General features: G+C 44.8%; 1 protein-coding gene across 1 annotated transcript in view; it reads left to right on the plus strand.

Annotated features, from left to right (window-relative positions):
* The window catches only part of ripk4 (receptor-interacting serine-threonine kinase 4), a 31,980-nt gene extending 12,362 nt beyond the window's left edge, over window positions 1-19,618 (plus strand). Inside the window, exon 9 of the transcript XR_006152541.1 lies at window positions 19,595-19,618. The gene's annotated coding sequence lies outside the window, so the exon portion shown is untranslated. The remainder of the gene's footprint in view (window positions 1-19,594) is intronic.
* The last annotated feature ends 5,382 nt before the right edge of the window (window positions 19,619-25,000 follow it).

Raw genomic sequence — 25,000 nt, forward strand, 5'->3', positions numbered from 1 at the left:
GCCCCACTTCAATTGCAAGAGTCATTTGATTATATTTCATTTGTGCATTTAATCCACTCAATCACTGAGCGCATTGGGCCCCTCCACTGGGGTTTTCTATTAACATGTCTGAGCGGAAATGACTCTGTATTGCTCCTTTGTTTTGTGTAATTGAGGTCATTTAGGAACGCACACAGTCTATCATCCTGTGTCTTTCCTCTCTCTCTTTCTCTCACTCTCTCTCTTTCTCTCTGTCTCTCTCTCCCTCTCTCCCTCTCTCTCCCTCCCTCTCTCTCTCCCTCTCTCCCCTCTCTGTCTCTCTCCCGTTTTCTCTCACTCCCACTCCATCTTACTCTCTCTCTGTCTCTCCCTCCCTCTCCCTCTCTCTCAGTCTCTCCCTCTCTCTTTGTCTCCCTCTCTCTCTCTCTCTCTGTCTCTGCCCTCTCCATCTCCGTCTCTCTCTCTCTCTCTCCCTCTCTCTATCTCTCTCTGTCCCTCTCTCTATCTCTCTCTCTCTCTGTCCCTCTATCTCTTTCCCTCTCCCTCTCTCTCTCTCCGAGTCCAGCAGCCCCTGTCTAACCTGCCCCTCTCTCATGCAGTGGTACTGGGGTTGGGATGGCTGTCATGCTCGCACTAATTCAGCTCAAATGAGCTCCTGCCTCTGTTCATTTCTCCCAGTCATTCTCCAGGCCAGACTCCCCTTGTGTTTCATTGACTGGGGCTGGTGTGCAGACAGGCTGGACATTACTGATGAGGGAAGTATTGACCTGTACATTCATTCATTTAGCAGAGGCAGTTTCCTCCTCAAGCGACTTGCGTGACAGTTCGTGTTCGTCTGTAGGCCTGTGGCTGCTCCCTGGGAATCAAACCCAATGCAGCAGCTTGCTCTACCAGTTGAGCTCAAACAACCCCCACGTGGGTTATTTACTTTAAGCCCCTTTTACACTCAAGTCATTTGGAACCCTCTCTGTGAGTTACGATGGTTGTAGAACAAATAATACTTTTGGGAAGTATGGCCCGCAGTGATGTGGGGGTTGAAAAAAACCTTGTTTCTTTATGTATGACCTTTATCTTAAGCATCGTTCTCCCTTTCTTCTGTGTCTCTCTTGTGCCTTTCTTAAGTATTTTCTGAAATCAAACAATGCCGTGCTGTCTCTTCCCCTCAAATAAAATCTGTGGCTGGCTACACAACACATCTTTAATTTGGCTGCGACTGAATCCTCACAGCTTCACAATACATCTATGAGAGTGCCAGACTTAGAATAATAAGCCCATAATATTTTTTTTTTTTGTAAATATTTTGGATGACTCAGTCAAAATGAAACATTTCTGTGCAGAAACTGATTAAATCAGTTGGGATTTAATTAGTTTGAATAAATATTAACATTTGTTTGAGTGTAGTCAACAACCGTGTGACAGTCGAATCAAAATAACAGAATCACAGAACCACAGTGGGTATCACCAGTAACCAATAATCCCTTTAGTCTGTGAAGAAAACGAAACAAGCCAATCACTTAATGAAATAAGTACTGCAAGAGTGAATGAAAAGACTTTTAGAAAGTACAAACATTTACCACCATAAAGGTTTCTTCCTGAATTAAATCCAATCTTTGCATGAACCTGATCCTAAATTGTCCTTTTATGCAAAAACAAATTCTTGCTCTGTGTGAAAAAAAGTGATGCATTATATTCCAAAAGCAGAATTCTTATGAGGTAGCTGAAGATATGGGGAACAGCACTCCCCTCTTTTAATAGGCAAAAGTAATATTCAAACTGTGATAATTTGCCCATGCTTTTCTTTCAGTCTAGATCAAAAAGAAATAATGTACCCTCTCAAAATGCTTCCACCGTCTCCCGTAATAACCGAGGAAGAAATTTGAGGCCCATTAGCTTCAGAGAAAAGGGCAATTTACTTCCTCAGAAAATGACATTGTTCAGGTACCCTGCAGGAGTTGAAGATCAAGCACTCTCTTGCTAAGTCCTCTAAGCACGGGGAAAGAAAGGCGCAGTACCTGGTGTAAACGAATCAGTAATCCAGCAGAAACAAATTCATTTCATTTAATAAACCTTTGGGTTAAAGACCACAGGGAGTAGACAAAGGATTTATAGGATTTTATCAAAGCGCCCATCGATAACTGAAGTCGTCTGGAATATGTCTGGAGTTGGAATGCAAGCAGGCATATCAAACAAGATGGAGTCTGTGTTGAGGTAAGAGGTGACATAACCTGTACAATGTTCCAGTCACTGTGAAGCAGGCTAACAGGACAGTGGTGGGGGACACTAAGGTGTTGGCTAACCCATCTGCAAATGAATGAAGGTGATAAGGATGTCACTGAAGCAGGCCAACTGCCAGTATGCCGTAGATGGTGGTACTGTGTACCCGATCAGAGATGCAGTACAGTCACGACTTTAGTCATTGCTCTTTAGGTTAGAAAGTAATTACATGTTTGGATGTGGCGAACATGAATTGACACTCAGCATCAAACAGTAACATTTTAATTGTTTACTTAATGTAGAGCTTCTTGGATGCTCACATTCATCAGCAGGCAGGCCTCAGGCAGATGGGTCCCCACTCTGAGCTGGTGTTCTGCTCAAGGTTTCTTCCTGTTAAACGGAAGGTTTTCCTCGCCACCATCAGCTTGTGCTTGCTCTATGTGTTTCAGGCCTCAGGCTCTGTAAAGTGCTTTGAGACAATGTATATTGTTAAGGGTGCTATATGAATAGAATATAATTTAAATGAATTGAGCCTGTACTGGGCTGGGAATAGAGTGTATACTGAACAGACGTCATGCATGTAGTGTATTGTTTTATTGCTCAAAGATCCTGGGCACCCCAACAACCCTCATTGTGTCTCTCGAGTGGTTTGAACTCAGTTTAATGGGGGCACTTTTTAGTTTTAGTTCTTTTACGGTTTTTTTGTTCAGCTGGAAAATTTGATATTTCATCTGTCTCTTTTTTCCCCCTGTCTCGTCGGATAGAAGTCTAAGACAAAGAGAGGGATAAAGCGTTCTGTGATGAATACGCTCTTAATTTGAGCTGCGCTCCCCTATCCTCCACCTCACAATAGGCTTTTTTAAGTTACGAAGGAGAAAATGCACATGTGAGTATTCTTTTGTAAAAGCTTGAGATAGAAAAAGATTTCTTGAGAGGCAGCTGACAGACACCCTGGGGGCGTTGTTGATGCAGCAAATTTGCTTCACACAGCTTAAAGGGAAGTACATAGTAACAATAGGACTCAGAAACGCTTGAAGGAACACCATTATATCATAAAAACATGTAATCCAATCGTGTTTTCTGTTGCTTTCCAGTCCCTACCTGGATCACGGTGTTCTTTGTTGTTGTAATCAATGGCTCACATGTATGGCACCCGTGGATGCAGTTCACTTTGCTTAGTTTAAGCCTTTTACATAAACAACACAATAACAAAATAAGAAACACAAATGTCATATACGCTTTGATCTTAATCTTCCTCCATTTCTCGTGCTAGTTCTTGTGCTGCGGCCCATTTTAAACCTGTCTCCTCTGGCTCGGCCGTTTACTGCCAGTCTCCAGGTGTCGTTGGGCCTGCCTGCTCTTTATTTTGCCTGGGGGTGTCTATCTAAGTGTGATTTTAGGTACGTTGTTCTGGCATTCACAATACACTTTGCTTTAGCTTTTCTGTTATGCCCTCTTCATGTGATCTGTTGATTGAAATCCAATCAGCACACAGACAGTGTTTAGCAGAACTTGTGGTTGGTTACATAAGCACAACGTTTTCCAGAGCATACAAGACAAAGCATCAGACACAGTGTCGAGGAAAGCCACAGGCTTCACTTTTGCATTGTGTTAGAAGCAGACATTACAAACTAATCTCAGTCATTAGTCAGCTTTCTTCTAGTCAAAATTCTTAACATTCTCAATGCTAAATGGGTCATTAGTCATCGTTAGTTGTAGTCAGTGACCATCCAGCCTTTCCTATTGTCTTTGTAGACATTTGAAAGAGCAGACTCAGACAGCTACGAATAAATTGAAATAGGGCAAATGTGATCATGGCCGTCTGATGCGAAAGGTCAAGAAAGAGCAGTGGTGAATGTGTGTCATAAACCTCCTAGCTGTGGTTGCAGCCGCGCCTCCCAGCTCCCCATAGCTGCGCTTGTCTAGTGGAGTGCGTTTGATTGGTGATGTGATACGACAGCGCTCACTCTCTCAGCCCTCTCCACACTTGGTCTATCTTCTATTTCTTACATGCCAGTGAACAAGGCCCGTGGGGAAGTACAGAACAGGGCTCCCACGGTCATGGAAGTACTGGAAAAGTCATGGAATTTTAAAATTAACTTTTGGAAAAGTCATGAAAATGAATGTAGGTGTAATGAAATGAATGATTGTTCTATTGTGCTATTGTTCTCGTCCATGGATAATGTTTTCGTGGTGTGAATTTCTGCGGCGTGATAATAGTACCCAAATGTTGTCAGTGGAAATGGGTGGAGACCCTGAGGGAGGTTCTCGTCTTCGCTTGTTGGGGGAGAAGATGTTGGAGGTTCTCGTGCGGCAGGGCCTGAGCTTACGTGGTTCACCCTCAGAGGCTCATGCATTTTTAATTGGGTCTGGGATGTGGTTGTGGGTTGGGTGCCGCTCTCAGACTCCTCCCCATGTGACTCATGAGCTCATGACTCACTCCTGCTGAAGGCCCAATCCTCCTGCTCCTGCTCCTGCTCCTGCTCCTGCTCCTGCTCCTGCTCCTGCTCCCCTTGCCTCCTTTATATCCGTAGCTTGTTCCCAGTTCTAGTCAACACGAGATTTTAATGAGATAATATTTGTAGAATATTCATACAGTATTACATGTTATATATTTATACAATATTTTACTATGGTATAATATACTACTACATTATTTTAGAATTTTCCTCTTTTTCCAGCCATATGTGTGTTGTTGTTTCCTGCTGCTCAGGATTTATGGTTGGGCAGTTATTATTATTCGTTAGGTAAGGTTGTTGGGTATGAGTACCTGAATGTGACAGTGAGATGACTGGCGATTGTGGAAAGTCCCCAACCAATGGCACAAGGAATGTAACCTCTTTTCCTGTGTATAACTCAAATCTCCTGATGCTCTGCTCCATGGCCCGCTACTGCTCTCACCTCCGTCCGATTTTATCAGGCGATTCTGGAACAGATCTTGGCCCACAGCAGCCACTCCCTCCACTCTGGGTCAGAACCATATCTGTGAACGAGTCGCAGTCACAGAAGTCGCCGAAATCAGATTTAACACCTGCTTTATCAGCTTGGCATTTGAGGGCAAATTTGCTTCCACTCATCTTTACTGTATGTCTGCGTCCGCTTGTTTCTCCACAGCCGGTATGGCCACTTAGGCACATTCCATCCCTTTTATTTATTTATCACAGGCTTTTATCTAAAGCTAAAGCAAGCCTCAGTGCAGGGAAGTGATGCGTTTTGCCAGTACCAGTACTACCAGTACACTGTCATGACTTGAGAGGAATACAAGCCTCACATAACAGAACTGAATACAGGCGTTTCGTTATTCAATTAATCAATTAATTAATCAAATCCTTTCATTTCATTTGTTTATGCGTTGCTAATGTCAGAATGAGTGTTGGTCATTTTCATTCGTGGCATTTTCCTTTGTTTGTGCTGTTTTCTAATTAGTCACTTCTCCTTGTTTCTCGGAATGCTTGCAAGTGTTACAAGTAATTCATTTGGATTAAAACGTGGGCAGAATTTTAAACGTGCTGTTGGCAGTTTGTGTTGTTGTGAGGTGTTTGGTTCATTAATGCCCAAGTAAAGGAAGGTATACAGTACTTCTCAGACCAAACAACACTTCTCTTAGACCAAAGTGACTAGTCTGTATTTTCTTAATGTGACCCATATTTTTACAGTTGACTGAGAAAGCGGACATATTGAATGTACAATATGTTGTTTTTGTCATGAACATCAATGATGTAGTTATGGTGGCCCTGTGAATTGTATGTATCCTTTTTCAGCTCTTGTGGTCCTTTGGCTGAATTTGTTTACATTGTCTAGCCCTGAGAAAGGTAAAGTGCTGCATAAAAACACCTGAAACCAACAATCGAGAGGCAAAACTACACAGGAATATTGACAGACAAGAACTTTTATTTTATTTTCATATTTCAGCTTTAGAATGACATTAATCATTATGGTTGGTGCTGAAAGGCTTTCATTTTTGACAAAGAAACTACATATTGCACTTTTAACCAGGCACCGCACTCACAGCACAGCACAGCACAGCACAGCACAGCACAGCACAGCACAGCACAGCACAGCACAGCACAGCGCATCACACATGGCAGTGCACTGTGCAGCGACTCACAGACTAATCTTTATACAAATAAAGTTCGTGATTACCATCTCCTTTCCTCCTTGTCGTCTTAGAGCCATTGTGGGTGCAGGCTGACATTTAACAGTGTTAAGTACATACACATAAGTACACTTACATGAGTACATACTCATAAGTACACTTACATGAGTACATACACATAAGTACACTTACATGAGTACATACACATAAGTACACTAACATGAGTACATACACATAAGTACACTTACATGAGTACATACACATAAGTACACTAACATGAGTACATACACTTAAGTACACTTACATGAGTACATACACATAAGTACACTTACATGAGTACATACACATAAGTACACTAACATGAGTACATACACATAAGTACACTTACATGAGTACATACACATAAGTACACTTACATGAATTTATGTTTTGTTTATTTCTTTGTTTAATAGATTACTGGCGCTTGCTGTGTTCTTGTGTGTTCATACGTCTCTCGGTAGGGGTGGGGCTGTCCCTTTAACTGCAGTGATGGGGAACGGGTGAATGAAAATGGTGACGATGAAGAGACTGAGGTCTCGATAGAGTGGCTGCAGCAGGAGCTGTTCCTTTGTATGGACGAATAAGTACAGTGTTGGGGGACTTTTCAGAAATTAGGTTTTTTTTTTCTCAGGTCTGATAGCTCACCTCCCTCTAGGTTTAACTTGGCTTCAAGGCAAGTGGGTTTTTGTGTTCGTTTTCTCTTTATTTTTAATCCAGCTAATTACCTGTAGCCACACTCTGGAGAAGTGACTCACACCCCATGGTATTCACACAAGCGACACGGTGATACCAGGAGTTGGAAGCACCAGCCAGTACTTTATGGAAAAAGACAAAAAAAAAAGATTACACAAACAAAACTGAACAACAACACAACACAACAGAACCCCTAAACAAAACTGAACAACAACACAACACAACAGAACCCCTAAACAAAACTGAACAACAACACAACACAACAAACTACACAAACAAAACTGAACAACAACACAACACAACACTACACAACAAAACTGAACACTAGGGCTGCTGGAGAAGGCCATGGTGGGGTAAAGGGTAAGCCTCATCCCTCTGGGAGTCCATCACACACACACACACACACATCTTAGTTACTGCCCTGATTTCCTTCCTTTCGAGTGCATCTTAGGTTTAACGAGCTGGGAGAGTAGCTTGGTGCATCTGTGGACATATTCAAATTCCAAGATAATCTCATTCCCAGGAACTCGCACGCAGTGTCTGAGCCATCCATACAAAACTATGCAAAACCAGTCGGGTGTTTTTGGGCTATGGCGTCGGCTGGGAGTTTGTTCAAAACCATGCAGGTGTTTTGGGCTATGGCATCGGCTGGGAGTTAGTTAAAAACCATTAGGGCGTTTTGGGCTATGGCGTCAGCTGGAAGTTAGTTCAAAACCAGTCGGGTGTTTTGGGATATGGCGTTGGCTGGGAGTTAGTTATTGCCCTGTCCCCTTGCCAGGGGAGCCAGAGCTGACCCTGCAGAACAAGCCTGAGAGCCAATGATGACAGGGATGCCCAAGCCCGTCACCAACAGGGACCAGAGGATTAGACCTCAGCAAACCGCTGGCGGCCACTTTACCAATCCAGGATGGGTATGCCCTTATGTAAAGACCCCAGGCATTATCTCTCTTCCTCGGTTGTTTAGTCCTCCCTCCCAGGAGATTTGTGTCTGTTTGTGACATAACAGTGCCATTTCATATATGCTTTCATCTTATATAACTGGATGGACATCATTCCCATAATTCTCTTTTGAAATAGCAAAGAGCTTCAACGGCAGCTCGACTCGACCGATGTAATAGTACGCGCGGCCCATTTGGTTCCTGTTTTGGCGTTTTTTGACCTCGTGGATCATGTTTGTGTTGTTTTCCGAGGTTACTCCAGGTCAGGCCTGATGCGAAGGGGCAGTAGAAATGTACACTGAGAGAAATTGGCACCGAAAAAGACTGCGGCGCAACGGACTCCCGCCTGCATCCGTGTGAGGGGAAGTCTGTGGGGGGGGAAGGATGAGTACATTCAGTCATATACTGTGGATTCACACCATATGCCTAACGTGTAAAGAAGCGAGGCTGTTTGAGTGATTGACGACTCCACCATCTGTTAGGAAGATATTTGTAGTTCCGTCTAAAAACTCTCTGAACACCGAGCAGCTAATGATGTAGTTTGCAGTTCAGGAGGCAAAGCCTCAGTGGTCTTCGCATACACTTATATTTTAAACTATTTGCTTTACAACAAAGCTTGCATCCCTACTTTGTTGATAAACCAAAATATTTTTCTCAAGTCATCTATCGTTAATAGTATCTCTAATAATATCTTTAATAATAATAAACTTTCTATTAGCCAGTGGTTGCCTTCTCAAGACGGCTCTGGAGTCTTTAGCCGTACGAGACGTCAGCGCATTAGGAAACCAAGCCTGGTGTAATAAAGCTGTCACGCAGAAGTCAATTGTCCATCGTAAACACACACACACACACACACACACACACACACACACACACACACACACACACACACACATACAGACACACAATGTACCCAGAACTATCCACTATACACTGTCCTCCACTTCTCCAGCTACCCTCTTATATTCAGTTTGAGGGCATTTTTGTCCATTTTCCGTCAGTAAGAGGCATCCGTTTAGCCCTTAAAGTTAAGAAATACAGTCCCTCCATCTTCTGGTTATGTTTCAAGCTGCCCTGGTAGATGTTTGGCTGGCTGTCCGTGATCAAGTATTACGTTTCAGGGCATTTTTGTCCATTTTCTGTCAGTAAGAGGCATCAGTTCATGCATGTATTGGGCAAGAACCTGTTCCAGTTATTACATAATTATTAGTGGCAGGAGGAGGACCCTGCAGCAGGCCTGATGGCAAAATTATGCAACATGGAATGGATTGATTCATGTAATAGTATGCAGAGCAGCCATTTCTGCTTTGTTTCCTTGGAGACTTGATGGAGCTGTGTGTGTTATATGTACATGTAGATGTGGACCGAGTTTGTGTGTGTGCGTGTTTGTTTGTGTGTGTGTGTGTGTGTGGGTGTGTGTGTGTGTGTGGAATGAATGATGTTTACGTGTAAACTTGATGTATGTGTGTGTGTGTTGACTGAAAGATGTTTACGTGTAAACTTGGTGTACAGTATGTGTGTGTGTTGACTGAATGATGTTCAAGTGTAAACTATGTGTGTGTGTGTGTGTGTGTGTTGACTGAAAGATGTTTACGTGTAAACTTGGTGTGTGTGTTTGTGTGCGTGCGTGTGGACAGAGTGATGTTTCTGTGTGAACGTGGTAACGGCAGACAGAGTTGTGACTGTGTGCCTGTGAGAGTGAGAACGCGTCAGTCTTCCACATGCTCGTTGAGCTGATCAGGCAAGGCAAGAAAGTGGAGCTGACATTTAGCATCACCAGGGAGAGAGGTGTTTGTGTGTGTGTGTCTGTTTGTCTGTTTGTGTGTGTGTGTCTGTTTGTCTGTTTGTGTTTGTGTGTGTGTGTGTGTGTGTGTCTGTCTGTTTGTGTGTGTGTCTGTTTGTGTGTGAGTCTGTTTGTGTGTGTGTGTTTGTGTGTGTGTGTGTCTTTGTGTGTGTGTCTGTTTGTGTGTGTTTGTCTGTGTGTGTGTGTGTGTGTCTGTTTGTGTGTGTGTGTGTGTGTGTGTGTGTGTTTGTTTTTTCTGTATGTGTGTGTGTCTGTGTGTGTAGGTGTGTGTTTTTTATAGCATGTGTTTGTGGGTGCAACGTATGTGCTAGCATGTGTGTGTGTGTGCAGGGTTGTGTGAGTGTGGCTGTTTATTTAGAGACAGTTGTTTTTTTCAACAGACTGCACCAGTGTTGTGCATGAGAAATGATTCATAAATGAAAGATGATCCATGCCATCAGATGTCCATGCCATCTGCAGTGTATGTGTGCAGTGTACCATGAGATTTGGACTCATTCAAACACTCCACCAATTTTAGTCCATGAAACTGTTTTGCTCTTTAAGCAATTCAACGTTTAGACCTTAAGCGTAGACCTCAGACCTTAACATTTAGACCTTAACCTTACCCTCAGACCTTAACGTTTAGACCTTAACCGTACACTCAGACCTTAACGTTTAGACGTTAACCTTACCCTCAGACCTTAACATTTAGACGTTAACCTTATACCTCAGACCTTACCATTTAGATTTTAATCATAGACCTCAGACCTTAACATTTAGATTATAATCGTAGACCTTAACGTTTAGACCTAGTTAGCTAAGAATTACAGTCCCTCCAGCTTCTGATTATGTTACAGCTGCCCTGGAAGATCAGCTGCAGTGGACTGCTTGTTCTGTTCTTCTCTTGTCTAAGTCTGTTTGGCCAAAAACCTGCCGCCTGCCTACTGTACAGTGGGAGGACTGTAGCACGCTAATGATTGGACCGCAATCTGATATGGTGACAGTTGTCGAATATTTTGTAACAGTCCTGCCATTTCATAGTAAATATGCTGTAGACCATTATTTGCGTGGGCTACACAGTGATTTTGGACTCGCTTTGTGACGAAGAAAGATACTGGAAGCAGAAGTTCTCAGCCATATATTTGACATTAAGCAGCAAGCTGTTGACTCCAACAATGGATTCCGAAAAAAAACACGACAATAATTGACATGGTTGTTGAGATAATTATGTTTTTTTACATTACAGTCAATGCAATTATATTTTTACTGTGATAACTGCAGAAGCTCTCTCTCTCTCTCTGTCTGCTGCCATAGAGCAGTGCGTGGACTAATGGAGCTCGTCTTGGCATGCTGTTGGCAAGTGCTCTGTTGAAGCTCGCCCTTTTCTGTAAGGACGGAAGGGAGAAAGAGAGGAGGAAGTTTGGGTTTGAGAAAGTGGTCTGTGAAAGCAAGATTGGGAAAACGCACTTAATGAAGCATCTTTGAGTCAATGCAGTGGGGGAATGCCTGGGAAAATCAGTGGCTTAATCAGAAGGGATTAGTCTGGGTTTACATAATCTTTCATTGTCTTTAAGGATGCCCTGTTAAAGGATAAAGCTCAAGTCGTCAGGGATTTTGTGTTTTCCTTTTGAAGAAGAGCCCCTTAAAAAAGGTCCTTTACATGTTGGGATTTCACCATCACATTGGTGTTGCACACAAGTTTGTATGCCATCATCACATACAGCTCATGTAGGTTTGTCCATACAACTTTGCTTCAAAGAAATAATAACAGTACTGGATACTGAAAACACTGACTGAAATGAATGCATTTGGAAATCATTTTTAATTGATTCATTTATGTGTTTGTTTTTGTTGATGATTAGTGATGATGAATGTGATTGATGTTTTTTTTTAAGTGCCCTTTAGGCTAAAGGAAGAAAAACGTTCTCTACCACAATGTTATATCGTCATTGTAATTACCCCGATTATTAAGAATGATAAATCAGACGCAGTGTAATTATGTGATTTGTTTTCCTTTTCTCCGCGTGCCCTGTTTGGCTGCAGCAACTCAGCGTGAGCTGGTGACTCAGGCTCCTCACACATGGCCATACATAATTCAGCTGTGCGTGCCCGCTGCATGCCCACTGCGTGCCCACTGGCGCCCAACTGCTCCGGGGCTCAGGGGCCACTCTCGTGGACAGTGCCCGGATGGGTTTGGGGCATCTAACTGAAACGTGTCCTCCGTGTGTCTTTGACGTGACAATTTATGGCGGGTTTTCACCACAGAGAGAGGCTTTCGTCCAGTTTCTACTTTGGTCGAAAGTGTATTTGTTAATTATGGGATATTAATTATGAATTGCCATTCATCGCTTTTACTTGTGATTTTCAGTTGGCTGTCCAGAGGGTATATGCATTGCCCCTCATATTATCTGTATGAAGTTACAGGTCCCTTTTTTTTTGCTCCAAACTGGGCTAGTCTATTTCAGATGTATTTAAAAACATGATTCAAGTGGATTGAAGAGTTTCATTTTAAAGTATCACAGATCTTTTAGAAACAGCATGAAATAAACTCTAGTTTAAGCGACTCACTTTCTATTTACAAAGGCGCTGGCAACACCGAATCAGTCTTGGGCCATATCAGTTTGGAGCGGCCGTCTTTTTAAACTTTCTTATTTACAGGTGTGCCTTTCATCAGGAGAGCCTGTTTCCTGAGGGCTAATCTTTGATCAAAGACGGTTCTCAGCGTAGATGTGTTTTTGCTCTCAGCGTGTCAAGCGCAGGGTACACATTAGCCTCCCGCTTGCTTTTTTGCACCTTTAATGACTATTCCCTGCTCCTGAGCTCACAGTCTCATTGGGCCCAGGCGCACATCACACCGGGGAAGGAGAGACACACGGGGAATTGGCTTAAATGTGGGCGGGAGCGATTAGATGGTTAGCCGACTTGAAAATATTTAAACCAATCCAACATTTTTGAAGGTGGGAGTTCAAAGCGTGGGCGGAGCTTCAAACACGGCGGAGAGGGTTGTGTGTGTGTGTGTGTGTGTGGTCTGTGTGTGTGTGTGGTGTGTCTGTCTGTCTGTCTGTCTGTCTGTCTGTCTGTCTGTCTGTCTGTGTGTGTGTGTGTGCGTGTCTGTGTCTGTGTGTGTGTGTGTGTGTGTGTGTGTGTGTCTGTGTGTGTGTTTGCCCGACCTGAGCTGAGGAGGGTGGGTTTCTGAGGGTAAGCCTGTAAGCATGGCCCTCGCTGCGTCGGATTACGCTGCCATCCACCACGAACAGCTTGGGCTGATTGTCTCCAGACGCCCCTATCCTGGGTGAGAAACGCACAACGTCATGCCAAAGACCAGGTGGTCCACTCTCTTTCCAGTTTCCTTAATAGACTGCACTAAGTAAGTAAATGTAAAGGGACTGGCGTTTATATAGCGCTTTTTTTTTACTTAAAGCACTTTACAGATTAATGCGTCAGACAATCTACCCATTCACATACCGATGGCAGAGCTACTATCTAAGGTGCCAACCTGCCAACCATCTGGAGCCATTGGGGGTTCAGTGTCTTGCTCAAGGACACTTCAACACTTGGGGAGGAGGAGTCGTGATCGAACTAGAAACCTTCCATTTGGTAAACGCTCCTCTACCTCCTGAACCACTATCGCCCGAGTACTACCTTAAATGATGTACTATAGTACTGTTGAACAATACAGTACCATGCACAATATGTTACATATTCCTAACCCAACTATTTACCAAACCCACTCTTAGAATAATACATTGTTATCTCAAAACATACTTTGTAGTTACAAACAAATTAATATTTAAGTACACAGTACCAACCAGAGAGCACTCACTAAAACGGTTCCCATTAGTACACTATGACTACCAGTAGTAGACTATTCTTAGGTACAGAAGCATCATGCTCTAACTGATGTTGTGTCCCCTCAGAGGTGGTAGATGGTGGTCAGTATGTGTTTTGGACATCACTGGCAGGTCGATCTGATTGCAGCCATGTTGAAAGCCCTTTAGATGAGGCGAGCAGGTCGTCCTGTCTGGACGTGTCTCCAGGAGTCCCTGCTGTGGGGGTGAAGCAAAGGCCAAGATGTGAGAAGATGGCTGGTGGGTGTGTGAAAAAGATCCGGGCAGGATCATTAATAGATAACTGCCACTGCGCTTTGATGGGGGAGAGAGAGGGAGACAGATGGGGAGAGAGAGAGACAGAGGGGAGAGAGAGGGAGGGAGACAGAGAGAGAGAGCATCAGAACTATGAAGATAAATATATGCTTTAGGTAAAAATAGTTACTGAATTAAATGTGATATCTCTTATGGTTGTGCAAGCAGTGAAGGATTCCCCCCACATTTTACACAGTTAGGGTTTCTGTCAGCAGTCACATACCTTTCTGCAACATTTCCCACCTTAGGGCTACTGTCAGCAGTCACATTTCTCCAGTCCAAATATACCTGTAGCTTTCATCTGCCCTGTCTGTGCTGGGGGAAATAGATGTGGAGTCTGCCCTGTCTCTGTTGCGGGGGGGAATAGATGTGGAGGGTGCCCTGTCTCTGTGCGGGGGGGGGGGGGGGGTAGATGGGAGGCTGCCCTGTCTCTGTGCTGGGGGGAATAGATGTGAAGGCTGACCCCTTCAGCCTGGAAGGGCATGAGCAGCCAGGAACGATGAGGTCAGAGCACAACTTAGCTCAAAGGATTGAGTATCCGCATAATATAGCGTTGAAATATAGCCACGATAAAATATTGAAATACCACACACACTTTCTTTTGGTATAATAGATTCAAGATTTATGGAGTATTATTTGAGGCCTACTGAAACTTGAACTTACATCCCCTGTGAAGGGTTGGTTTTTGAACGACTGGAGTTCCGCTATGTGTTATCGAGGCTCCGCGCTACTCATTTTAATATGGAAGGAAAGAAATTCGAGCAGGCAGCAAAGAGCACCTGAAGACCCAAGAGCAAGTCAAGCTTGACTTGGCTGACAATAACGTTTTAAAGCTTCAAGCGTGCGTTTAAATTAGTAAAGGGCAGAGAGTGGCTCCCCAGGAGACCTGCTCCACTTTACCCAGAAATGCACTCGATGCTGACTCGACAGTGACGGGGGCTGTGTTGGGGCCGGATCGGGGCTAGATGTGTGTCAGCAGGGGCAGCTGCTGTTTTGGCAGAGGGTTGGCTGGGCAAGAGAAGGGCATTCTTGCCCCTGAGGGGGGCAGCAGGGTGGTAAGAAGGGAACAGGAGGGTGAAGAGAGCAGTGGACAGGGACAGGCCATATCTGGACAGGGACTCGGATGTCTGCTGAGACAGAATTGTCATGGACCAAAAAACAAAAAGGTATAAAAAATGAATGTTTTGTCACCAAGCAATGCAGTTGATCTTCTATTATGCAAAAGCTGGAAGTACTGGTGTAGAGAGACATATTTCTTCCTCATACAAATAGTGTCTGCCTTTGAGGCCTTGGCTTGGACCCCTATAAACCACCTTGTTCATTATAAGTTCTTCTTTGTTATATATATACAGTATACATTTGAATTTGAATTGAAAAAGATTGAACTTTTTCCATTGTTCAGAGACAGTTAACTCTACTCTGTAAAAACTAAAAGGAATCCAGCTGCCCCTCCCCTCTCTCCCGCTCTCCCTTGACTGGCATCCGTGCCATCTGCCAGCCCGCGGATGCCAACTCTGTGCCCGGGATCCTGTAATGATCATAGTGATGATTATTGTCCCTAGCCTGAAGCAGTGTGCAAACCCAGTCTGTCTTTCTGCGACGTCAGCACCCATTAACACATCACATTACCACAACCTCATATCCCTCTCCGTAGCATGGGCCTGCTGATGGGCAGCCATGATTGCGTCGGCTGGGCACTCTACATGAGGGATGGAATGGTACGGTGGTATTCACATCCAAACTGAATGGACAGCAGCATCCTCAGTGACAGTGGTCACCAATTGGTATCAGCAGTTGTGAATTTGTATTTGTGCTGTGTAAGTTGTGTAAGTGGGTTCTCATCACAGGTTCTAGAGGTGCCTTGGAGACCTATGAGCAGAACTGTGAGGCATTACTGGTTTTGCTCCTGTTCTGTAGACTGTTGTAGACGTGCTGTTGTTGTTTTTGTTGTTGTTGTTGTTGTTGTTGTCAGACCTGCTGGTCTTCAACATCTCTGCTCTTAACACGATTTGATATTCCAGTCTCAAAACCCTGAGGCTTGCATGTGTGAAAGTGGACATGCAAACACTGATTCTCCTGCAACTCACTCACACACACACACACACACACACACACTCTCACTCTCACTCTCACTCTCACACACACCCACACACACTCTCTCTCTCTCGCTCTCTCTCTCTCTTTTTCTCTCTCGCTGTCTCTCACACACACCCACACAGACACACACATACGCAAACTTTTGAAATGGCCACCTCAGACATCGTTAAGAGACACTGACATGGAGGAATTGCAGCTGTTGAGGTCTGGGCTGAGTCTTTTTATGGACCTTGGGTTTGTCTGAGTGGAAGACTGGCAGGCTGGCAGGCTCCTTCCACTTCTGCTTTATCACTAATACACACCAGAGTCACAAACACACACACACACACACACACACACACACACACACGCGCATGCACAAACAGACACGCACGCACGCACGCACGCACGCATGCACGTATGCACGCACGCGCAGTTACACACAAACACACACACACACGCACGCGCACAGGCACACACACACACACGCACGCACAGGCACACACACACACACACACACGCACACAGACAAACATACAGACAAACATACAGACACACAGACATACACAGACAAACATACAGACACACACAGGCAAATATACAGTCACACACACACACACACACACACACACACAACACAAACACAGTTGCTCACACACTCTCTTTCTGTTTCTCAACTTCTTTCTTTTTCTTTTGCACACACACACACAAATAGTTACTCACACACTATGAAAACCTTGTGCACACAACTGCACAAAAAACTCCACCAACTGTTGGCAGTAATTGGAGGCAAGCTTGGCCCCGGCTTGCACTGAATGTGACTGTCAAATCACCCAAAACAGCCCAGGCCCAAGGAAACAATTTGAGCCACACTTTGGCGGTGATTGCAGCAACAATAATGCAATTTCCTCTGATTGGCTGCTTGTTTGAGAGGCGCTAGAACGGCTCTGCCGGGTGTGACTCTACGGAGTGACGGGGCGATGAGCAGAGCGTCCTGGAGTCCTTTGAAATTATGTTGAACACACACTCCGCTCCGCTGTTGTGAAAATGTGTTCCGCCATCGTCCTGCCTTCTCAATCTCTCTCGCTCTATTCAGCCTTTCTTTCGCTCTCTCTCTCTCTTTATTCAGCCTTTCTTTCGCTCTCTCTTTATTCAGCCTTCTTTCGCTCTATCTCTCTCTTTTCTTTTTCTCTCTCTTCCTTCCATTCCATGCATTTTCATTTTGCCTTATTTTTTTGCCTCTCTTTTCCTGTATCTTTTTGTCCCTTTTCTCTCCCCCTCTTCATTCCCCTCAGGTAGTTGATAAGTCTGTGATGTAAGTGATGTAAGTATCACTCATAAGTGTTTTGGTGGGGCCGGCGAGAGACTCTAATGACCTCTCCTGCTTTGTGTCACGGTGTGAGATCAGGTGGGGAGGCCGAGGGAGAGGCTTTCACCCTCCTTTTGAAGCCACCCGAGCGTGAACCTCCAGTAAATTACATATCATCGCCAGCCTATTCACTCACCTAAATGGGACTGTAATGAACCTTGTTGCCAAAAGACCATCCTTTCTTATTCACCTTCTCCTTTATCTATCTCTCCTTCTTTCTCTCTCCCCTCTCCCTCACTCTCCTTTCTCTCTCTCTCTTCTCCTTTTTTTCTCTTTCCTCTCTCCCTCAATCTCCTTTCTCTCTCTTTCTCTCTTTCTCTTTCCCCTCTCTCATGTCTTTTTCTTTTTTTCTCTCTCTTTTCTCTCTCTCTTTCTCCTTTTTTCTCTTTCCTCTCTCCCCCACCCTCCTTTCTCTCTCTCTCTCTTTCTCTCTTTCACTTTCCCCTCTCTCGTGTCTTTTTCTTTTTTCTCTCTCTCTTTCTCTGTTTTGCCCTTAAAGCTCATGGACTGCACTATACAAGGATCTCTTTGAAACTGGGTATGCATGGCAGAGAGACTGATTGTTCAGTGACCTTATGATGGCTACCTTAAGACCCCATCCTCTCCAGCCTCTTGACTCGGGTAGGTACTCCTGCAGAGGGTTACTGCAGGTCAATGTGAGGCGGGTTAATGACACTGACTGAAAGTGGTGTTTAAGTCAAGGAAGTCACTCGGTGAACAAGGTCACTGTTTATATGAAAGTACACTGAACATTATCTGAACAGAAGCAGTGTCACGTAACAATTATGGTTTTTAACCATTAAATACATAGTATTGTGGGACTTCAGCTCTGATTCAAATATTATATATATTTATATACCTATATTGACACTTTTATTTCAGTGTCTTTAGTTATTCTTGACTGTCCACTGAAATAATAGAATAGCATCTGATGTATGCTTATGTCTTGTCTTTTCTTTGATATGTCAATTAATTCCATCTCTGAAATGTTTATTATGAACAAACATGACTGTCACCTGATGAACTGTAATATGTAAACATAACACAGACTCATTAACTCCTTTTTGGAGACTTTAGGAATAAGCCTACCTGCACTCAGAGGTCAGATGTAGCACGTAAGATGAAGGCCCAGCGTAATAGGTGTGTCCTCATGTCCGATGTCCATGTATGTCCTCATGTCCGATGTCCATGTGTGTCCTCATGTCCGATGTCCATGTGTGTCAACATGTCTAATGTCCATGTGTGTCAACATGTCTAATGTCCATGTGTGTCAACATGTCTAATGTCCATGTATGTCAACATGTCTAATGTCCATGTGTGTCCATGCCATAATCACATTTCATTTCTAATTCAGCTCATCAAAATGACATGGATGTTTTGTAGACATAGCCTTAGAGTGGCTTGGGATGTGAGCTTCTACCCCCTTTGTTGAATGAGTCATGTGCTTTTTCAGTTTTCCTACGCTTGTATAAACACATGCAGAGTGATGAATGTACAGCCTTGTGCGTGAGGCAGAACGGCTCATCAGTGTTAATTATTTCCTCATCCCTGTTGTTCCCAGTCATTTGCAAGCCTACTTGACCTAAGCGTGTGACAGAGTAGTTCAATGGCAGGCCAGTTGCGATGGAGTGCTATGGCGTATCTGAAGGATTAATATGTTATTAATCCTTTCAGTGGCAGAACATCGGGGGTCCAAACAATCCCAGCCGTGTTGAGAAAACTCGTCTTAAACTCAGGTCACACGCGCGGAAACTGAAAAAGGGGTGTATTTTCAGGATTTAGTGCTAAATCATTTCGTGGTCCGCTGGCAGTCGGCCAGTCAGGCCTGCTGGCATCAGCCCCCTTGCCCAGCGTCTCAAAGCGGCCTTGGTCTAATCTTTTACGAGATTGAGCGCAACTCCCCGTCAGCTCCATGGCTCACCAAGCCTCAGTCGCAGTGTGTCATCCGTCACCCTCATTGTCTTGCATTACAAACACATTACGAGACTGCTGTTTGACATCGCACATCATCAGTGGCTAATGTGGATTGGTGCTTATGTGTGTGTGTGTGTGTGTCTCTCTCTTTGCCATTATCCAGCTAATTGCGGAAGGGCACTCCTGCTGTGCTCTCACAGGCTAACAGGCTCTGTCTGGATACAGGATGCAAATCCTGTTTTTCGAAAAAATACCATCTATGAATCGGGATTGTGAGTTTTTTTCATTGCAGTGAAGCTTTTGAGGGGCATTTACTCCATGAACCTTAAAATGGATCTGTTGTTCGAGCAGGTGTGTGTGTGTGTGTGTGTGTGTGTGTGTGTGTGTGTGTGTGTGTGTGTGTGTGTGTGTGTGTGTGTGTGTGTGTGTGTGTGTGTGTGTGTGTTTATGTGTGTGTTTATGTGTGTGACATAGACAACGTAAGGACACTACGTGTAAAAAGGCCTAAGTGTTTTCCACATTTACCTGTCAACCCAAATCAAGTTTGAGTTCATACTTCAGCTTCCTGCGCTACTTACGGAGTAAGTGTTGAATACAGGAGGCCCACAGAGTAAAGAGTAAAGCCTAAATCACTTGGCCACTTCTAGAGTGACAACCCTACAGGGCTTTCTTCACCAGCAGGCGAAAGCAGTACCATAGCGGAATTGGATTAATTACTGTGGTGTTGAGGACCTAAGAGGCATTGTTCCTCTCTCACTCCCCACACCTACATATGTTATATCTCACCCCCACACAAGTGTGTGTTTTTGTGTGTATACAGTACAGTGCGTGTGTGGGATTTAGTGTGCGTGTATGTTTTTGCATTGTTGCTGCAGAGATGGACCTTGACATGTCAAACGCTGTCATCACAACATAGAAAACACTTTCAACATGCTGCATGATTTATGAATTGTGACATCCCCCCTTCCCCACCACACACACACACACACACCAACACACACTCACACGCACACTCTCCTTCCCCCGGGTAGACACTTTTTTTCATCCTCTCTGTATTTCTGTCAGGGCACTCCAGAAAGACCCGGGAAGAAAAAAAAAAAGGAAAAATACAAGAGCTTCACCTCCCAGAGCCAGGGACTAAACCCAGCAGTGTTTTTGTGTGTGTGTGCGTGTGTGTGTGTGGGGGACTAAAGCCAGCAGTGTTTTTGTGTGTGTGTGTGTGTGTGTGTGTGTGTGTGTGTGTGTGTGTGTGTGTCTGTGTGTCTATGTGGGACTAAACCCAGCAGTGTTTTTGTGTGTGTGTGTGTTTTTGTGTGTGTGTGTGTGTGTGTGTGTGTGTGTGTGTGTGTGTGTGTGTGTGTGTGTGTGTGGGACTAAAGCCAGCAGTGTTTTTGTCTCGTCTGTGGTGAGGTGTATGAGTCTGACATCACGGATCAGCAGAAGAGCAGTGCCATACAGAGGATTGGAGGAGAGACCAGAGAGGAAGAGGGGGAGGAGTGTGTGTGTGTGTGTGTGTGTGTGTGGTGTGTGTGTGTGTGTGTGTGTGTGTGAGAGAGTGTATAGAGGCTCGCGGGAGTGCGGTGTAGTCGATCCATGCAGTCTTTTTTGTTGGTTGTTTTTCCGGGCCCTCGTGTGCAGTGAGGTGTTTCTGAACACACTGAAAGTGACAGCAGAAGGAGCCGGAGTGCCTGGGGAGAGCGAGCGAGCAAGCCCCGGCCGAGGGCTGTCAGCTGGCCGTCGCCAACGCCGGCGCCCGCTACGTCAGGTGACAGCCCGAGGGGCCGTGGAGGATGCCCCACCCCCACGCGCCCCCCGCCCCCCACCCCAACAACGTTCTCGCTGGGAGGGACAGCTCAGCAGGTCTCTTGTTGACCCTTAGGCCTCCTTGGACCTTTTCCTCTTGGACACACCATCACCCCACCTTTAACATCTCTGCTGTCCTCTCTCTGTCAGCCCCCCGCCCCGCGCTTCTCTCTCGTCTGGGATGGAAGGAGGAGGTGTTGAGTGCTCAGCAGGCCCCCTTCATCACCCTCTCATAGACTCCTCCGCACCAGACGCACCAGCACGCCACACTTAACCCATTTTCTGCTGTCCTTTCCCCTCAGTCAGCCACCAGCCCTTTGTCTCACTCAGAGGGGGGGGGGGGGGAGGGGCAGCAGGCACGCAGCAGGACCCCTCGTCACCTCCGTCGCACACACCCTCTGCCCCCACGTTTAGAATCTCTGCTGTCTTCTCTCTCCCTGTCACCCCCATAGCCCTCTCCGTCTTCAGGAGGAGGCACTCGGCATTCATTATTTAAGGGTGAATTTACCATCAGCAGAGCGGGGAGTGGGGTGGTCTGTCCCCTCTACTTAGAACACAGTTGTTTTTGTATTGATTGGTTGAAACGTGTTCCTCTGTGTGTGAGAGAGATTCCCTCTGATTGGGGCCCTAATACCACTGCAGTGTGCCTCATTAGGGCCCTAATACCACTGCAGTGTGCGTCATTGGGGCCCTATCACCACTGCACTGTGCATCATTGTTTCCACCTGTCGTTCATTCTTTCTTATCTAGTACAGTAGTAGTGTTTTTTCATAGCATATGAACAACATTAGCTTATGCTCTTCTGTGTTTTCTTGTCTCAGCCCATCATCATGTGTTTGGCTTTCCCTCCCATAACTGGCATGACGGGCGTCTGTAAATTATCTAATTTTAGGTTCTCAAAGCTTTACTCTAGAAACAGTAAGTACACAATAAAACTGTGTTCTACTGGAGTGGAACCCGGTGGAAAAGGGAAGATTCTGTGGGGTGTTGACGACAAGAGCAGATGCTGCATGTTTGTGTGCTGACCTAGTTCCCTCTAATGATCGCGAATTAAAATTGTATGACCACGTCTGAAATTGGCAGATTAATAATGTATTCAGTGCCGCGGCCAGACAACGACCAGCCGTCACCGTAGTCCGCCCCGGTCTTAATCCACTAATGGCCTTTTTCTCAATTAATCCCCACTGGGGAGTTTTTCCAGCGTTGTCTTATTTCTGTGGTTTTTCCAGCATACAGCAGCATCTGCAGTGCAAACTCCCACCTCACAAACAGCCCTATCTCACATTATGTTTCTCTCCCTCCCACTCCCACTCCCACTCCCTCTCCCCCTCCCACGCTCCTCTCCCTTTCCCCCTCCCACGCTCCCCTCTCACTCTGGTGAAGCAGACACAGGAGAGGCCTTGGGGAAGTCTGCCTTGAGTTAAGCCACACTGCTGGTAGCTGTTTTCTGCCTTTTTATAGCACGCGAGCGAGAGCACAGCGCTGGCAAGAGCCAGAGTGAGCGAGCCGATGTCAGGTGTGTGGCACAGGAGCGAGAGGAGTTGCTGTAATTATGTGTGTAGCGCAGACAGGTGGCGGGCAAATGTGGAACCGCTAATTGTTTTTCATTTACCGTGCAGAGCCATCTCACACAAGCTGCTTTTAATTAACTCGTTTGCACCAAGGTTATAATAGTTTTCCATTTTCAAATTCATTTATTTTTTTTTATTTGGATAATATGTTTGTATTCAATCTGAATTTCATTTCATTTTTAGTTCGTTTCACCAGTGGTTTCATTAGTTTCTGTTTAGTTGTCATTTCATGGACTAATTTCTAGTTCGTTTTAGTTTAGTTTAGTTTAGTTTAGTTTAGTTTAGTTTAGTTTCAGTTTTAAGTTTTAGTAATTTTATGAACAAGAGTTGTCAAGGATTAGCACGGCGTGAAAAAATAATCTCTCATCATTGAAGATTTCCACGTTCTAAGACTAACCTAACATATGCAATACATTTATTTCAGACTGAAAGCCTGTTAAATATGAAGTCCGCGATTCCGTTTTCAATTTCACAAAAGGTTGTTGATATTTGTGCTCAACAGCCAATCAAATGACACCCCACCCTTCTGTGCTCCTGAGTGACTATGTCGATTGTTTGTTTGTTTGCCATTTACTAAGCCATTAGTTTTCTACTTTTAGCAGAAATTCTCTAACTACGCTTGGCTAACTTGGCTAACAGATACACTTGTTATTTATTTGATTAAAGTTAATGCAAGAGATGTACTGTATATTTCTGTGATTTTAATGGGTTATAAACAGGCTATAAACAGTTATATTTCAGTAGAATAAGATTTGATTGGTCAGGGATTATCCAGACAAACACACCCACACCCACACACCCACACACCCACACACACCTACACACACACACCAACACACACACACATGCACACCACCACCACGTTTCTCCAAAAAATATCCTTTTGGAAAAGCATGTCTTCCTTGTGTCCCTGTTCAAATGCCACCTCATTACAAGCAATAAAGGAAAGTGCACGCCATTAACTCCGCCCGGCCCTGTCTGGATGCGTTTAGTGCTCTGGTGTCTGAATGAACACTGACATGCTGCCGCCGCACACACACACACACACACACACACACTGAATGTCATCTGCTTATTGTGCAAAATGCCCTTTATGGCAATGACACTGCAGCATTAAACTCTGAGGAGCTGGAGGAGGTGGGTGCGGGGTGGGGTGGGCTGTGGAGGGGGTCTGATGGTGGAATCAGCATTTCCTGTGAAATGTTCTTCCTCCTCCTCCTCCTCCTCTGACGAGCGCCTCCTCAGGCGTCTCCAAGGTCGGGGGGATTACTGGGGGAGAATAACAATGGGGTTGCTCTGGGGCCAGGGGGAGTCATGAGGGATGCTATCCCGTTGACCTTGCTGCTGGTGCTCTCAGGTGTTTCATATGCCATTGATTTTCTGTCGTCTTCCGCGCTCCGACGTCCGCTCTCATCCCGCTCTCGACCGGCTTCAGAATCATTTTCAGCTGGGCTTCGGCAAACAGAGAACAGCTGCATTTCTATTAGCCTTTCAGGGGAAAACACAAAGATGGAGTGGCGTTATGCAGCTGAGTAAATGGGAGGAATCAGGAGGAATGAAGTGAGTGTCACGTAGGTCAAGTAAGAAGTGCCAGTGCAGTACAGGCCTTGTGTCCCTACTTTAGAGAGATCACAGGTCATGAGGTTCTCTGTTCCTACTTTAGAGAGATCACAGGTCATGAGGTTCTCTGTTCCTACTTTAGAGAGGTCACAGGACATGAGGTTCTCTGTTCCTACTTTAGAGAGGTCACAGGTCATGAGGTTCTCTGTTCCTACTTTCGAGAGGTCACAGGACATGAGGTTCTCTGTTCCTACTTTAGAGAGGTCACAGGACATGAGGTTCTCTGTTCCTACTTTAGAGAGGTCACAGGTCATGATGTTCTCTGTTCCTACTTTAGAGAGGTCACAGGACATGAGGTTCTCTGTGCCTACTTTAGAGAGGTCACAGGACATGAGGTTCTCTGTTCCTACTTTAGAGAGATCACAGGACATGAGGTTCTCTGTCCCTACTTTAGAGAGGTCACTGGTCATGAGGTTCCCTGTCTCTTAGTTGTATGAATAGTATATCTTTCTTGTACTGTCAGAGTCCGCCAGTGTCCTCATATAAAAGTGTCTGCTAAACAAATTAATAAACTGACTACATACCTTACAGCACACATAAAAAAAATTAAATATGGATATAGATCATTATAATTTATACAGTACAACATTCATACATATATAGCATGCATGAGATATGACCACAGTCCAGATGGTGGCTATTTGTACGGTAGCGGCTATGAGGACTCTTTGCCCTCTTGGCATAAAGCTTATTTTTCACGTTTGAAAAGGTCACGGAGGTCGTGACCCCATGGCCCAGTACAGCTGGAGCTCCATCTGGGTTG

Source organism: Clupea harengus, chromosome 8 (genome assembly GCF_900700415.2).
Source record: "Clupea harengus chromosome 8, Ch_v2.0.2, whole genome shotgun sequence".
Classification (NCBI taxonomy): Eukaryota; Metazoa; Chordata; class Actinopteri; order Clupeiformes; family Clupeidae; genus Clupea; species Clupea harengus.